Genomic DNA, 17,403 nt, shown 5'->3' with positions numbered 1-17,403 from the left:
CAAAATAAATAAATAAACAAACAAACTAGCTAACTAACTTTAGAAGAAAAAAAAAAAAGAACTATAAACTAATTTATGGACGTTGGTATTTGCCATCTTGCACCAAAGTAGGAGTGTTTCAGAGCAAGGGTAAAGCTCTGACCACTCATTTTGGGCTGAGCACCTGGAAGCGGGGTTCTAGGTTCAAGCTCCATACTGAGGCTTTATTTTGAAGTCAAAGCCTCACAGCATTAGGAACCAAGAGGATTTTTTTTTTTCATATCTGTTTATATCTGAAGTCCTCCTGCCATCAGGAAGCTCAGGTTCTTTGCTCAGCTTCTGCTCATGTTTGGGCTAAGTGAAAATCCCTGAGTGGTAGTAGATGCTTCCAGCACCAAATGGTTTCTGCACAAGGTCCAAGCATTCCTCCTGGCCTGATATGAGGGTCACACCAAGAAGGATGTGACTAATAAAGAATGTGACTTCAGAGACTCTGCATGTCCAGACAACTTCTGATAAACATTTAGACAGAGGGGTTAAGAATGTTTTCCTTTCTGGAGGGAAACTATGCAGTTTATGGTGTGAGTGGGGGTGGGTAGAAGGGAATAAATCTAAACATCAGCTTCCTCTTTTCATAATTCTTAAGCCATTTTTAATACCCTGACAGGCTTTCCTACTTAGAACCAATAGCTGAGTGCCGGCCAAAAGAGAAGAGGGATGGGATCTATGAAGAGTGGGCAGTTCCAAAGTGATTATCAAGCAAGATTAAAAATAAACTGGACATTGAGGCCGGTTTCCCTGGTTCCCACCCTGAGTCCGGGAATGCTCCAAAAGGTATCCACTCAAGGCACACTTTAAGTTCCCTAGTTGGGATCCTCACTTCCTATGCTGACAAAAGGGGGAAGCTCTATAGGGGAAATGGGTGTTGACTTCTGGGGGAGGAAAGGTGAAGTGGACCAGATGGCACCTCTCAGCATCCTCAGCCCACCCAGGGAATTCTGGGGATGCTGGTCCAGGGCAGGGAGGAGAGACTGAAGAAGAGAGAGCCAACGTAGTTGTCTTGCTGGCAGGGGAAAAGAAAACAGCACAGTTCTTGGGATGCAAAGCACTTCCGTTGGTAGTGCTGATCTAGCTAATGTCTTTGAGCACTTTCTCCTCATCACCTCTTTGGTTTGTCTCCTCGCATTTCCTGGATAGTGTGTGTTGGGGGAAGAGGGTGTGGGTATGAATGCCATTGGGGGGGGGGCGGGGTGCCTGGGTAGCTCAGTCAGTTAAACAGCCAACTCTTGATTTCAGTGAGGGTCATGATCTCATGGTTCATGAGTTTGAGCCCCTAGTCGGGCTCCATGCTGACAATATGTGGAGCATGCTTGGGTTTCTCTCTCTGCCCCTCCCCTGTGCGTGCATGCGCACTCTCTCTCTCTCTCTCTCAAAAAATAAATAAGAATGGCATTTTCTCTGCTTGATTCTAAATAAAAAGTAAGAAAAATAATGTCATTCAGCAAACTCCCTCTAAATGGGGAGGGGGACATTCAATATTGGAAGAAAAGGCATTGATGTTAACTTTAGTAAAACCCTTCATGTATCTGAAATCAAGATTCTTTTGAATATGTCAGCTTCAGTTATTTTAGCCATTATCCCTACAGCCAGGAGCACTCAGGACCAGTGTAGGTAGAATGCAGTTCTCAGTTCCTCTCCTTTGAATTTTAAGTGGGTGAAGAAATTATTTCATTTTGAAATCCTAAGTATTGCCATACTCAGTTTCAGACATTTCTTGCTTTTCTGAGAGTGAGTACTTTCTTTAAAAAACCTATTCTTCAGGGGCACCTGGGTGGCTCAGTCAGTTGAGCATCCAACTTTGGTTCAGGTCATGATCTCACCATTAGTGAGTTCAATCCCCATGTCAGGTTCTGCGTTGACAACTCAGGGCCTGGAGCCTGCTTCAGATTCCATGTCTGCTTCACTCTCTGCCCCTTCCCCACTTGTGCTCGCTCACTCTCTCTCTCTCTCTCTCTCTCTCTCTCTCAAAACTAAATAAACATTAAAAAAAAAAAAGCTGGTCTTCGGAAGGTGCATTCATTTGTTTGTTGATTTGTTCATTTATGTAGTCCGTTCATTCATTCATGCAAGTGTCCACCAAAACCTACGATAGGCTCTGTTGGGAGGGAAAGGGCCATGTCAATACTCAGAAGACTAGGAGTCATGGTTAGGATGAATGTTGCGGAGTTAAGCCTACCCTGAAATCTTGGCCCTGCTACTGATAAGCTCTATGACTCTGTACAAGTCATTGAACCTCTCAGAGCCTCTGATTTCTCATCGGTAAAATTGGGCTAAAAAGCATAACCCCTCATTGGATTTTTACAAGAACTACCTGAAAGAAGAAGAGACTGCACTATGCCTGGCATGTAAGCTCAGTAAATGATGGTGGGGCAGGATTAATGGTAGCGGGAAGGCTGGTGGCAATTTTTATTATTATTGATGAGACCAACAGCACAAGAGTGATAGAGGAAAGCACTGTTAGATGCCAGTGGGGGAGAGCCTGCCGGACAAGAGGTGCCTGCCTGGGAAGGTTCTGGGTAGAACTTGGCCTGCCGGCTTGCTTTCCCTTGAGCTCTATTACATTTTTCAATCACATCTTCATGGAGAAATGGGAAATTCTTTTCCCTTTGCATTTCACTTTCTATCACATTCCTGAAGACTGAATCTTTAGTATAGTATTAAGCTGAAGACCACAGCCCAGCCTTTGCATTGACCTTGGAGTGCCAGGGTAATTGTTTTGTCAATTATTTAACTTTTTAGAGTGTGCTTACCTTGAACCTCTGCAAGGGAGAACCGTGTTAATGTGTAACACAGAGATAAGCAAGGAGCTGCTCGCTCTCTCTCTCTCTCTCTCTCTTTTTCATGGCTGCTCAGCTGGAAAACCGAAATAGTTCTATTTGCATCTCATCAGACAGTGTTGCAGTGGGGGAGGGGGGAAGAGAGGGAGCAAAAGGGCTTTTACTAATGAACTACACCGGGATATGAATTTTAGCAACACAGAATGCAGTGAATCACTTGCAATTTGTGTTTTAAGAAAAAAGGAAATTACAAAACCGTGTATACCTTGCTTGAGGAAGTGATGGTATTCAGCAAGAAGACAGCAAAGAGGAATTACTCTGAGTTGAGCTGAGGAGCTGTGGGTGTCCTTGTAGACAGAAGGGATGAAGGTTTCCCACTCATATGACAGCAGGGTCATTTTCCCCACCCTACATAGAAGGCATTAATCATCAAGGCTGGAGAACATGTGGGACAAGAAGAAATGAGCAACTGCAGCAGGAAGCATGGAGTTGAGCCAGAGAACTTAGCAACCCGGCGGCCGGGAGTCAGATCTGCCCAGGTGACACCTCCCAGGCTGGCAGGGATGGGTGTTGGAGCTGGTCCTCCTGAGCCCTAACAGTTCTGTTGGGAACTTTCCATTATTAGAAGAACCTCCTAGTCATCATCTGAGTGCATTTCTGAAAATGCCTGACTGTGTTCACAGCTTGGTAAGCTCAGGATTAGCCAGCCTTCGAAATACCCCTGTACCGGTATTACAGGCAGAGATCAAGGGAATGTGGCAGAGCCTTTTTTTTTTAAGCCTCAAACTCACGGATAAATGGGAAGTGCATGTTTATATGCACATAAATATATTTATATCCACCTGACCCATCAAGGGTAAGAGTGTTTTGTGGGAAGAGAGGGAAAGAAATTGATAATCACGAATGAAGCTCCAGAATTTAGATCTAGAGGAACTGTTGAAGATGGAGAAAAGGAGTTTAAAGCCAACACTGGATCTTTTACCACTTTTCCATCCACCGCAACAAGTAGTTTGTGCATTTGTTCATTGATTTGTTGAGGCAGACTTTTGGGTCATGTATAAGGCCATATGGATAATGGTTGGGAACCTGGGTTCTAGAACCAAATTACCTAGTTTGGAATCCCAGTACACCTACTTATAAGTCTTGTGACTTAGGGCAAACTATTCAACCTTTCTTTGCCTCAGTTTTCTCTTCTGTAAAATGGGAGACAGCCCCCACCTCACAGGGTTGTTGAGAGGTTTAAAGTAGTTACCTGTCTGCCCACAGTGAGCAGTCAATGAATAGGTCTTGCTGTTGTTTTGTTATCGCCATTGGTGGGGAGGTGTGTGGTAGGAGTGAGTTGAGGAGGGGAAAGTCATGTGGAATAGGATGATAATATGGTACATAAAAGGAGGTATAAAAGAACTATTTAGTCCAGCCTCCTTTTAACATGGAAAACAATTCCTATTCCATTTTAAAATAATTATTTTGAAATTGCAAATAACAGTGATCATTGAGTGCTCACTGTGTGCCAGACAGCACGGCAGGTCCTGTGCATAATAATCACAATAATCCCAAAAGACCTAGGTACTGTTACAGCCCCATCTTATAGATGAGAAGCCTGAGGCTCAAAATGTTAAATATCTTATGCCACGTCACCTAGGTCTGTCTGAATCCAGAGGTGAACTAGAGAGCGGTTCCTTTCTCTTTGCATTCCATTTTCTATTACCTTCCTGAAGATTAAAGCTTCAGAACAGCAATCCACTGAAAGCTACACTCCAGTGTTTGTGTTGGGTTTGGAGTGCCAGGGTCACTGTTCTGTCACTTATTTGGCTTTGTTTGTTTATATGATTACCTGGAAGAACTTCTGCAAAGGGAAGACTGGTTTATTGTGTTCTACATTCCCACTGAAGCAAATGGTTAATATCCATGAATACATGCCTTATTCTGGTTTCTTCCCATATTAAGTGCAGAGCACCAGATTTTGAAAAATACTTCTATTAATCTTCAATAAATCATTTCCCAGCATTAATAAGGTTAGCTGTTTAAAAGAAATGATACCATTAAGTAATTTAAAAAATTCCTTTGGAATCAATCCATCATTTGATTGGATTTGGTTGAAATTGTGAATAAAATGAAGACTTTATCCCTGATAACTCTCAGCCCATCACTCATATCCACATGACTACATTTAAAGCATGTTTATTGTTGGACATCTTTAACTGCTGACACTTTATTGTTACCTTGACCTTAAATATGTAACATGAGTTTGATCTTAGTGTTTCCTTCTGGGGTAACTAAAATCAAGACTTCTCATCTCCTGACACGGCGTTCCTTCAGATGTTAGAAGATGTTTAACCAGGGACTTACCCACTCTAGTCTTCTCCTCTTTAAACTAGCCACCCACATCACCTTCTGTATTGGTTTTCAGACCCCACACCATTCTTTGATGGGTCTGTTCTACTCTTAACCTCTTAAATGGGACCCAGGGATGTAGGACTGTAAGGATTAGTGTAGAACACACTGGAATCACAGGCTTACATGAATGCACACCAAGAGGGCTGGCCTCTAGCCTCTTAGCCTCATTGATGTCATGGTGGGCTCCATGGTTAAATAAGGGAGAGTGGCAAGGGGAGCCAAGGAAAGAGCTTCCCCAAACTGTTTCAGGGTGGTCCATAGTAGTCTTGGTACCATTACTGTTGTTTGTATTTCAGGTGAGAATTCCTCACTATATTGCCTCTAACAAAGAGATCCTTGGCATTCAAGATTTTTGTAGACTATTTCTAAATTCTCAGGCACAAGTTCTAACAATGGAAAAATGTTTCTTCTTTTAATGATAGGGGACATTTGTAGCTATGTTTATCAGAGATCTGTGTAAATAGATCTTGTCAAATAGATAAGGAAAGGGAGATATTTAAAGATGTAGATATTAAGATACTAAAATGTAGTATATATAGTATCAGTTTGGGGGTGACTGACAGGCTCAGCCAGTAGAGCATGTGACTTTTAGTGTTTGTTTTTATTTATATTTATTTTTTAAATGTTTATTTTTGAAGAAGAGAGAGAAAATACAAGCAGGGAAGGGGCAGAGAGAGAGGGAGACACAGAATCCCAAGCAGGCTCCAAGCTCTGAGCTGTCAGTGCAGAGCCTGATGTGGGGCTTGAACCGTGAGATCATGACCTGAGCTGAGGTCAGACACTTAACTGACTGAGCCACCCAGGCACCCCTAGAGCATGTGACTCTTGATCTTGGGGTCATGAGTTCAAGCCCCACACTGGGCGTAGAGCTCACTTAAAAAAAAAAAAAAAAAAAGAAGAAGAAGAAGAAAAGAGATACTCAGTTGGCTCCTTTATGACCTAACTACTACACTGCTTTGCTTTATGCCCACCCTTTTTCTCAGATTGAAAATTATTGAGCTTTATTTTTCTACTTGCCAAATTCTCTTTAGCTTTTTAGTTGCCATGTTGAACTCTTCTTTCCTTAAAGGCATTTATTGTCGGGTTGGGTTTTTGTTTGTTTTTGCTTCACTGAAGCTTAGTGTGCTTTTTACGGTTTTATAGTTAGTTACCTTACAGAAATCTCATTAGAAAAGCACTTTAATATATTACTTGGCAACCAGACATCTGACAGTGTTCTAGTTCATTAGTTAGGAAACCTCCCCAAGCTTGTAGGAATGGACATTCCTCCGTGAACAGGAAAGCTTTGATCACTCCTGCAGGGCCTCAGATTTATTTTAATGCATTTTGGGAGTAGGGGAAGAGGTACTCTAACTCTGGCAAAATAGAAATCACAGTGATTAAGAAAACAATGAAACGTCATTGAAAAAGAAATGTACTTAAGTGAATATTATTCTGTGGTATCTCCTGAGTCTATTGAAGACAGAGTTTGTTTTAGGAAAATGGTTCTCTTGTCATGGGCAAGAAGAAGCTAGTTAAGCAGCCTTCCTCATGATCCTAATGAGGGTAGACTTTTCAAAGCTATATTCATCTTACCATGAATAAATGGATTCAAGTCTTATTTGTGGGTTTTTAATTTTCAACTTTGAATTTGCAAACTCTCAAATTCCTTCAAAGCTATGGTGTGCAGAGAAGGCTCTGAGTAATAGGATTGCTTATTCTTAAAGTCAGATGCCCTTTAGCAAAGCACTAGGCTTTGAAATGTGATCAGTCAGGGGTCCAGTAGGCACGGATTGCCCCACATGACGCTGCTTCTTGTTGAGTTCCAACTAGATTTAATATCTCTCACAAAACACAACTCTACCCTGAGGGCTTCTAGTACATTCAAAGTAGATAATGCTATATTGTTTTAACACAGATTATAGCAAATGAAGTAAACAATTTAAGTTCCTGAAGCATGACAGTACTTGGGTGCTGGCAATTTTTTTTTTTTGGGGGGGGGGGGGCTGTATCTTTTTTCTTTTAATTGAAAGCCTTGAGAGAAGGAAGCTGTCTGGAAAGGTGTTTTTTAAAAAGAAGGCTCAGCCTGCTTCAGATTCTGTGTCTCCCCCTCTCTCTCTGTCCCTCCTCTGCTCGTACTCTCTCTCAAAAAGAAGTAAACATTAAATTTTTTTTTAATAAATAAAAAATAAAAAGAGGCCTCAGTTATTAGAATATTATGAATAGGCCAGAAAGCAAAGGGGTATTATGACAGAACTTCAAGAGATAAAAGAGAAAGAATGAAGAGTTGTGGCAAGAGTGACATAAGCCCCTGAGATAAGTCTGGAGAGCATTCCACATAGTGAGAGATAAGTGAGTGAAGCCTGAGGTACTTTCATACCTGCCTGAATGAGAAGCAGAACCCAGGTGCCAGTTACAACTCCCTTTTGCCTTGTAACACCTTCGGAGGCAGGCAGGAGGACAAAAGGGAGAGTCAAACAATAAAATGGTTTTGTTCTGGGTTAGAGATGAAATTTGCAAAGAGGAGAGCAGGTGAGGCAATTTAGAGACCTGTGTACTCAAACCAGAATAGTGGCTGTGTGAGCTCTGGCCTCAGGCAACTTACTCCCCTCTGTGCAACAGCGGTCACCGTGTTTCCCAGTCCATTCCACAGGACTGTACCGAGGGCCAACTACGATAACACACTTTAGAAAGTTCTCCACAGATGGTGGGGCAAGTTGGAGGTAGTGGTGATGACTGTGGTGTTCTATCTGGGCTTAGAGCCTGGCCAGTTACTGCATAGTCATGGAAATTTGCAGGGCTACCCATAAAGGCCCGTCCTAGTCTGATCCTCATGACCCGGAGACCCTGGTAATCTTGGGCACTTCTGGAACATTCTTACTACCACCTCCCTTCCCCCAACCAGCGTTCCTAATCTACCAAGAACAGCTATTCAAGACAAGCCCTCCTAATAAACAGACCCTAAGTTTTGAAAGCCCTTGTGGACCAGCCTTCCTGATTACCCTGATATCTGTCATGCTAAGTATGCTGCAATGCCAGTCTGGTTCCCTTGAACCAGTATCCAACCTCTTAGGATACTAACCAAGACCAATCCCCTCTGCTGTGTTGAGCAGTGGGTCTGTGGGCTGGGGGCCTAAGGGCCCCCCACCCACTCAGTGACCAGCCAGGGAAAACAAAGTGAGGCTGTCTTACCCTGTATGCTGGAACTCTCCCCGGTGTTAGCAATCTGAGGTTGCTTAGTCTAAGCCTGAGTGGTCAGTGCCAGACATTTACAGTGTCCAGAAACAAACATTAGCACAGACAGAGGAAGGAGATGCTAGATGTAAGAGTCCCAAATGGGCCTCCTACCACCTGACCCTCTTCTCCCTGCACACACAGAACTCTCCTGATGTGATGAGACGTGTGTGTGCGCTCAGTGACAGCATGGAATGTAGTGTTTGACTAAAAGAGGCTTTCCAAAGGCCGCAGCAGAGGGAGGAGCGTTCTTTGTAAATTCCAGTGGTGTTCCACAGCCCTGAATACTTGTCTTTCGTAGGACCTAGAGTCGTGCATTGATGAGCATCACTCTTGGCTATAAGATCCTCGTGCTGCAGTCTGAACTGATTCACAAACTTCCTTCCACCTGACTTTGCCACCACCATATGCACCTGAGCCTGAGGGACTTTGCTAACCTGGTGATCCAGGTGTGTTTAGAGCAGAAGAAACAGGATGTCCTATAAGGTGAACACATGCCGAGAGAGCCCATCTGCAGATAAATTGGCCTCTTTGATTAGCAGTTGTATTTCAGTCAATTATTTAATACATTGAAATGTGTGTGTTCTACCATTCGTTCTTGGTCCACAAGATTGATCACATTTGTTTTTCAGGATTAACCAATCTTAATCAAATAGAAAAATGCACTGAGGCTCCCCACCAGTGTTCATTGCTTCTCAACCCTCCCCCCAAATCATCAGCTGGGCTGAGTTTCTCAGGCATCCATAAGAGAAAACAAAGGTGTTCTTATTTAAGCTTTTGGTTTTAACGTTTGCATGTTTTGATTTGAGAACAGTTATGGTCTCAGAGAGGTTTAGGCCTGCAGTAAGAGATTGAGAACTTTCCATCATTATAAATGTGTCCTGGGGCACCCACCTCATTTAACTAGAGCATAATGCAGAGGAGTGATTTGGGACTGACTTCATCTTCCCACAAACTAATCTTTTTAAATGGTTTGCACTTTTTCCTGTCCCCAAAGGGATTTGTTAAATGTGATTTTTCAGCAGGAAATGTGCTTTTTTGATGTTAGCCATAATGGAAATGCATAGATAAACAGAATCTGGGTTAATATAGTAAGACAATCAGACATTTTGGGGTGGGGGAATGGGGAGGAGGGCAGGATAGAGGAAACAAAGATAAAGCCTCTGTCAAATGTGAAAGGAGTATTTCTTTGGTTTTCATTTTCATTTAAACTAGGCTCTTTATGAACTTAATTTCTTGTTAAGATGTTATAACAGTGAGTCTAATCAACATTTTCAGGGGAAAAATGTCTCGCTCTGGGAGGACTTCTGAAAGAAAGAGAGACTCACCTAAGATTCCTGTAGGAAATGTAAAGAGAGCTCTGGTGCTGAAGGTCTCCTGATGGAGAAACTTCTCTTATGGGGTCACTTGGTTCTTGTCCCGGATACACCAAAGAATTGGAGACCCGAGACCAGAATGGGGAGATAGAGTTTATCGAGTAGATAAGTATAATATATTTTCTAGAATGAAAGCAGGCCACTGCCAGAGCAAAGTGGTAGTGAGGGGCAAACGCCCTTTTTTTTTTTTTTTTTTTTTTTAAGAGAGAGAGCATGAATGAGGGGCGGGGAAGGGAGAGAGAGAAAGAGGTACTGAGACTCTCAAGCAGGCTCTACACTCAACACAGGAGCCCAATGTGGGGTTCAATTCCACAACCCTGGGATCATGACCTGAGCTGAAGTCAAGCGTGCTCAATCGACTGAGCCCCCCAGGCACCCCTCTAATGAACTTTTGTTGTGACCTTAAAGGTACTTAATGGCAAGTTGCACCCTTTGTGTGCATGCAACACATGCACTTGGCAGTCCCCTTGTGTCTTCTGAGGCAGCTCTATGGCGAGGCCTTTGCTATTCTGTTAGCCTGTAGAGGTGGCTCTGAAGGTGTAGCTGTTAACCCTTAGGGGTGGCACCGAGGGTGTGGCCAGCGCCTGCTTTAACTTCATCGCTCAGACCTAACTAACTGCTTAACACTTCCATTTGTCTTTTATTGGAGGAGCCATGCACAAGTAGAGAGAGAGAGGTCTCAGCAGTTCAAAGTTCCCGCTATCCTGACCTGTGGTTCCAGCCCAGCTTCTCTCTCTTTGTTTCCTATATTTATTCTTCTCTTCTGCTCCCTCCAGTCTGAAATGGCCCAAGAGATGCAAATGGGTATTTGGGTTTCCACACCAATTTGAGTTTCTTTCCTGGCAAGTCAGTGTGTCTTGATGGTAATGTTCTGTCTTGAAACAGTACAACGGGAGGGTGTAACGGTCTCCTTCCTCCCAACTCCTGGGAGCACACCTAGAGGTGGGCCCCGTGGGGGATCCAGCCCATCATTCAGTCACCCACCCTTGACCCTCCCCAGTGTCTGGGCAAGGGGCTCAGAACGTTTTTCTAGTCTCGGCCCAAGAGGCTTCCTTCCATGGCTTTTTTCTCGTGCCCTTCAGAAGGGTTCTGCACTCAAGAGTGGCACTTGAAAAGCTTCACAGAATTAGTTTTTAATGTAAAAAGAAGTAGCAAGTTGAGGAGTGACTGAAGAGAAAGCACACCCTGGCTGTCAGTCAACTCTTAGAGCAATATCAGATATCTAAGAGATTATCAGATTTGTCCCTTTCTCCTTGTCCTTGAAGGACGTGAAGTTTCCTTTCACTTCCCTTCACGCCTTCCACTAATCCCATTCCCAGTTTACTGCATGGCGATGATGATTTTGTATTTGCTCTGTGAAAATTCAACCCTTCTTGTGCCATTTCCTCTCTTTTGATATTTTCTTCTTCCTATGGAAAATGATGTGAAAGAACCTATCTGTTCTTCATGTTGTACCCCAATCATGTATTAATGAATAGGAAGTATTTCAGTCTTTATTTTTCTCTGCCATTACTGATGTATTACCAAGCTGGTTCTTCTTATCTGTGTATTAACTTCTTGTTATCTGGCTTCTGGTTTTCCCTGTCCTCTTGGGTATATTATGTCTACAGCTCTTTGGCATAGAGAGAATGAGATAGTGAACTGGTGACATCAGTCCTTTGACTGGACTTGAGCTTTTCAAATGCTCAGATATTTTTTTAAGCCCACTTATTTTGAAACCACAACACATCTCCAGATCAGTAATTCCCAAACCTGTTGGAATTGTAATGTTCTTTCCCTTTTGGTTTGTATGACCTCCTACCTCCTTCTCTACCCTGCCAGTCCTCCAAGAAGAAGAGAGCAACATGTGTGTCTTTTAATGTAAAAACAAGCAAAAATATTTTAAAGTTTTATTTATTTATTTTGAGAAAGAGAGAGCCAGGGCAGGCGAGTGTCAGAGAGAGAGGGAGAGAAAGAATCCCAAGCAGACTCTATGCTCTGCACCAAGCCTGATGTGGGTTTGATCTCATGACCAGGAGATCAAGACCTGAGCCAAAATCAAGAGTCGTATGCTTAACTGACTGAGCCACCCAGGTGCCCCAAGCAAAACTTTTTTTTAATTTTGAGGTTTTAAGACAGAATGACCTACACTAGAGAAGTTCTAGAACATTGCAGAAAAGGAAGCACTGCCATGAACCTTGGAATAAGGTCATTTTAATCTCATGATCCCTTTTTTAAAATTTTTATTTTGGTAGAAAACATGAAATCTACCCTGTTAACAAATTTTTAAGTGTATTTTAAGTGTATAGTACAATATTATTAACTCTAAGCACATTGTTTCACGGCGAATCTTTAGAACTTTCGTGTTGCATGACTGAAACTCTATACTCTGCATTTTCCCTTCCCTCTCACCCCTGGCAACTGCCATTCTTTCTGCTTCTGTGAGTATGACTCCTCACGTATGCAAAATCATGCAGTATTTGTACTGTGACTGGCTGATTTCACTTAGTATAATGTCCTCAAGGTTCATCCATGTTGTAGTATGTAGCAGGTTAATTTCACTCACTATTAAAGTGTAAATACAAGACTCTTAAGGCGGGGGGGGGGGGGGAAGGGAAGTCCCTTGTATCTTCTATGGGCTGTTTAAGGTTACAAATGCTCACAGTTAAGGCTTATGTTTTAGAGATCCTGGGGTGATAGAAGTTCTGATTCTTTATTATGTAGTGATGAAGTAAGATAAAAGATTCTAAGATAGCAGGCACAAATAACATGTTAAAAATAGTCCTTGGGGATACAGGAGTACTGATGCATAGGGGCACTTGTACCCCAATGTTTATAGCAGGACTCTCAACAATAGCCAAATTATGGAAAGAGCCTAAATGTCCATCAACTGATGAATGGATAAAGAAATTGTGGTTTATATACACAATGGAGTACTACATGGCAATGAGAAAGAATGAAACATGGCCCTTTGTAGCAACATGGATGGAACTGGAGAGTGTGATGCTAAGTGAAATGAGCCATACAGAGAAAGACAGATACCATATGGTTTCACTCTTATGTGGATCCTGAGAAACGTAACAGAAACCCATGGGGGAGGGGAAGGAAAAAAAAAAAAGAGGTTAGAGTGGAAGGGAGCCAAAGCATAAGAGACCTTAAAAACTGAGAACAAACTGAGGGTTGATGGGGGGTGGGAGGGAGGGGAGGGTGGGTGATGGGTATTGAGGAGGGCTCCTTTTGGGATGAGCACTGGGTGTTGTATAGAAACCAATTTGACAATAAACTTCATATATTGAAAAAAAAAAATAGTCCTTGGAGGGGCACTTGGGTGGCTCAGTCGGTTAAGTGTCCAACTCTTGGTTTTGACACAGGTCATGATCTCACAGTTCATGAGTTTGAGCCCCACATCAGGCTCTGCATTGACCATGCATAGGCTGCTTGGGATTCTCCCTTTCTCCCTCTGCCCCTCCTGCTCGCTATAAATAGATAGATAGATAGATAGATAAATTTATCTACCTCAAGCCCCACCCACATCAGGCTTTGTGCTAATGGTATGGAGTCTATTTGGGATTCTGTCTCTCCTTCTCTCTTCCCCTTCCCCACTTGTGCACCCTCTCCCTTCCACCCTCCCTCCCTCTCTCTCAAAAAAAAAAAAGAAAAAAAAAAAGAATAGTCCTTGGAAATAGATATCATAATCACTGTGGTCATATCTTTGGGATTGAGCAGTAGTGGCCCCAAATCAATAAATGTCCATCCATGAGGACTCTGTAGGTGGGATTTTTTTCCCCTAGCCCATGGTGAGAGGACTTTATGACAAAAACAAAACAAACACATTCTCCAAAAAGGATTATGATTAATTAAGGAACAACTCTAGTTGATGATAAAGTTCAAAGATATTGTATTAGTTTCTAATTGCTACATAATAAATCGGTCCAAAACCTAGCAGCCTAAAACAACAATGAATATTTATTATCTCACACATTTTCTGTGGGTCACAGATTTGGGACTGGCTTTATCCAGGTAGTTCTGGCTTGGGATCTCTCATGAGGTTGTAGTCAAGAGGTCAGGTGGGCACTGCAGTCATCTGAAGATTAGGGTTGGTAGGATGTGTTTCCACATTGGCTCATTCTCATGACTGTAGTTACGAGGACTTGGTTCCTTATCACAGGGACCTCTCCACTGCACCACTTGAGCATCTTAACAACATGTCAGCTGGCTTCTCCCAAGAAAAAGCATGATGGAAGCTGCTATGCCTTTAATGACCTAGTCTTAGGAGTCACACTTTGTCCCTTCTACTGCATTGTATTTGCTACAAGTCCAGCCCATAGTCAAGGGGAGCAGAATTAGGCTCTGCCTAGAAAGGGAGGGAGGATTTGATACGGAGATGGGAAGACCCATGCAGTAGGAAGGGTAAATAGGGCCTGGACTGGATATTCTAGTGATGCTGTAAGACAGAGAGACAGAATTGGACACAAACTCACATCTGTGGTTGACATGGGGTGGGTGTGGGGCGGAAAGAACCAGGGGAACAACCGACTAGCCAGACTAGAGAAGTGATACAGGTAAGGGCAGTGGCTTTGACCAGGGAACAAAGGTGGATGCTCTGGGCCAGCCCAGGAGCTCGGCACTCCTGGAAGGAAGAAGTACTTAATTCCAATCAGGCTTTTGTTTGCTGTTGCTGAAACTGAACAGTGCAGTGCCTTCAGGCCCTCTGCTGCTCTAAAGATGTTTCTTCAGCTCGGCAAGGAGCTGGCTCAGAACCCAGACTCCACAGTTCTGTGAACTAAGACAAGGGCTTTGCCTCTGGACTTGCCCCTTTGTACATGTCCGTCTGTTGGCATTATCAGCGCTTAAGAGTGAGCTCTTTTCTGTTTTCACTGGGAGTTAAATTCTGGGGTGGTCTCTGTGTTTTTTCCAAAGCCCCTTTCCAAAACTTAACTTTTGTTTACTTAAAATAAAAGTTGCCTAAATTGCCTTCCTAACCTCCATTGACCGAGTTTATTTGTCTTGAGGGATGAATCAGAGTTTCGAACTCCTGTCTTTGGCTCCAGCTCTCTTGGCAGAGGACACAGGAAGAAAGCTTTTGTTTATGTGTGCACTCGGGGAGGATTTTTTTTCTTTGTTTTTCTGTCTCAGTCATAGCTCGGGGGTGAGCCAGCACCTGGGACCTTGACGATCCTCCATGCGTGAGCTGCGGCCACATGGGGAGTTCTACCCAGTAGTACCATTTGTGATGTTCCCAAATTCCAGAGCAGCCTGCAGTTTTCCAAACTCACGGCTCAGGGGAATTGGGGGGGTTACTTTCCTGAAGCCAGCTTATCTTATTTGTCCATGTTCTACTCATGCAAATTAGAAGTATTCCCACAACCAAACTGTGCTGCCCATCTGCCTAAGAAATGTAGCTGTGGATGCTTAATGGCTTTGCTCACCACCTTTCTGATCTCTCAGCTTCACACTGTTTAATGGTGGCCAGCTGATGGAGAACAGATCCTGGTTTTTCTCAGTGAATAATAAAGTGCAAGAAGCTATAGTTCTAGTTTTGTTGCTGCCAGCTTCCAGTAATGAGTTTAGGCAAATGTCTAACACCACCACCCCCAACCTTACCTGTAAAATGAGGATCTGGACAGGGGCATCTGGGTGGCTCAGTCTCTTAGGTGTACGACTTCGGTTCAGATCATGATCTCGCAGTTCGTGGGTTCGAGCCCTGTGTCGAGCTCTGTGCTGACAGCTCAGAGCCTGGAGCCAGCTTCGGATTCTGTGTCTCCCTCCCTCCCTCTCTCTCTCTCTCTCTCTCTCTCTCTGTGCCCCTCCTCTGCTCTTGCTCTGTCTCTCAAAAATAAACGTTTAAATAAATAAATAAGGATCTGGACAAGATGGATCTGGGTTCTTATAAGTCTACAGTCCACTGCCTATATGATAATTTAAGAGGATGAAAGTATTAATAGAAAAGGATTTATTTATTATAAGAGATGAATGTTAGTACTCCTATCCCACTAGAAAGGGAAGGGCGTGTCTCTCAACTGGAATTTTTCCTCTTCGTGTGGAATCACCAATTCTTCCATGTTTGGAAACAGATTTTTAAGTTGACCTTTTCACTTCAAACCTGATATAAACATCTTAAACATCCTTGGATAACTGGGGCTTATGCTTTGCTGTTTGTTTGTTTTTTTTTTTAAATACGTCTTTTCCAATGGAACAATATTGGTCAACCTGGAATTGCACTTTTGCACTTTGAAGTATTTATCCCATTTCCACTCTAGTTTCTCATCAAAAGTCTAACCAATGACCCCTGATTTTTAAATCTTGTAAATTGACTAATAAGGCAGCATTTTGCTATGGAGTCAGCCTTTATCTTCTGACTTCTGGGTTTTATCTAAGCTTTTAAATGAGGTTGCTACTTTTTTATAGATTTTTAACATATGATCTATGTTAGTGTAAGGGTAAAAATACAGAATCAGCAATTTAGGCCATTTGATTGCTCTGTTAGGTAGCTCAGTCAGGAACAAAAGAAAGGCATACCTAAACATTGACCTGTTTGTACCTATGAACGGTTAAGGACCAACTTTTAAGTAGTCCACGCTTAACAAAATCTCTGCATTTTAACCTTTCTCAAATGCTAAAGCATGCCCTGTACAAACTCTGGAATAGGAGTAGTTATACCTGACTAGCCCCCCCCCAAATATTTTTAATATTCAATAGCACAAAGAAAGCCATTTTCCCTAAACTCATGCTATTTAAACCTTCACATGAAAATACTACACCTGGTGTGTAATTTGGCAGAGGCATTGTTTCACTCAACTACTCAGCAGTGTATTGATCATCTACTCAGTGCTAGACAGTGAGACACAGAAAAGAAATAGAGTAAATTGGCAGGTCCTTACCAGCACTGAGCCCACAATCTGATGGGCTAGGCAGACATAATTAAAATGCCTTATGAAAATGATAGGATAAGGGTAAATATAGAGAGCCATGTAAGAACCAGAAAGGAGGCCTCATTCTAAATCGGGGGTGAGGGGTGAAGAGGAGTTGAGGGAGATGAGAAAGGAAGGGTCAAGGAAAATTTGTTAAATAGAAAGATAGCTGAGTGGTGCCTGGGAGGGAGTCAGTTAAGCATCTGACTCTCGATTTTTGACTCAGGCCATGATCTCATGGTTCATGGGATCAAGCTCCGTGCTGTCAGCACAGAGCCTGCTTGGGATTCATTCATTCATTCTCTCTCTCTCTCTCTCTCTCTCTCTCTCTCTCTTTCTCTTTCTTAAACATAAAAAAATTTTTTTTTTAAATGCTGAGACCCAAAGGATATCTAGGAGTTAACCAAGCAAACGTAGGGAGGAGTGGGAAATGAGGGGTTGGGGGAGGGAAGATTGTTCCAGAAAAAGGAATGACGTGCAAAGATTAGCAGAGAGCAGGACATTTGAGGAACACAAGAAGTTCTTTATGGCTGGAGCTCAGAGTTCCAGAGGGATATGGCAAGAAATGAGGCTGGGAATATACTCAGGGCCAGATCTGATTTATTCTGGATTTTATAGTTTAGTAAATGTATTCATTTAGGGCCCTTATCCCCCTTCTGGTAGTTAAAAAGTTTTTCTCAAGATGAAGATGTAAATCTAAAACATATCCCA

At 42.7% G+C, this 17,403-nt stretch overlaps 1 protein-coding gene across 1 annotated transcript in view; it reads left to right on the top strand.

Moving 5' to 3' along the window:
- Nucleotides 1-17,403, top strand: part of IGFBP7 (insulin like growth factor binding protein 7) — a 77,622-nt gene that overhangs the window by 34,247 nt on the left and 25,972 nt on the right. The gene's annotated exons all lie outside the window — the stretch shown is intronic.

Source organism: Panthera uncia, chromosome B1, assembly GCF_023721935.1.
Source record: "Panthera uncia isolate 11264 chromosome B1, Puncia_PCG_1.0, whole genome shotgun sequence".
In the NCBI taxonomy this organism is placed as follows: Eukaryota; Metazoa; Chordata; class Mammalia; order Carnivora; family Felidae; genus Panthera; species Panthera uncia.
Note: the sequence above shows the minus strand (reverse complement) of the source record. Positions and strands in the feature narration are given on the sequence as shown.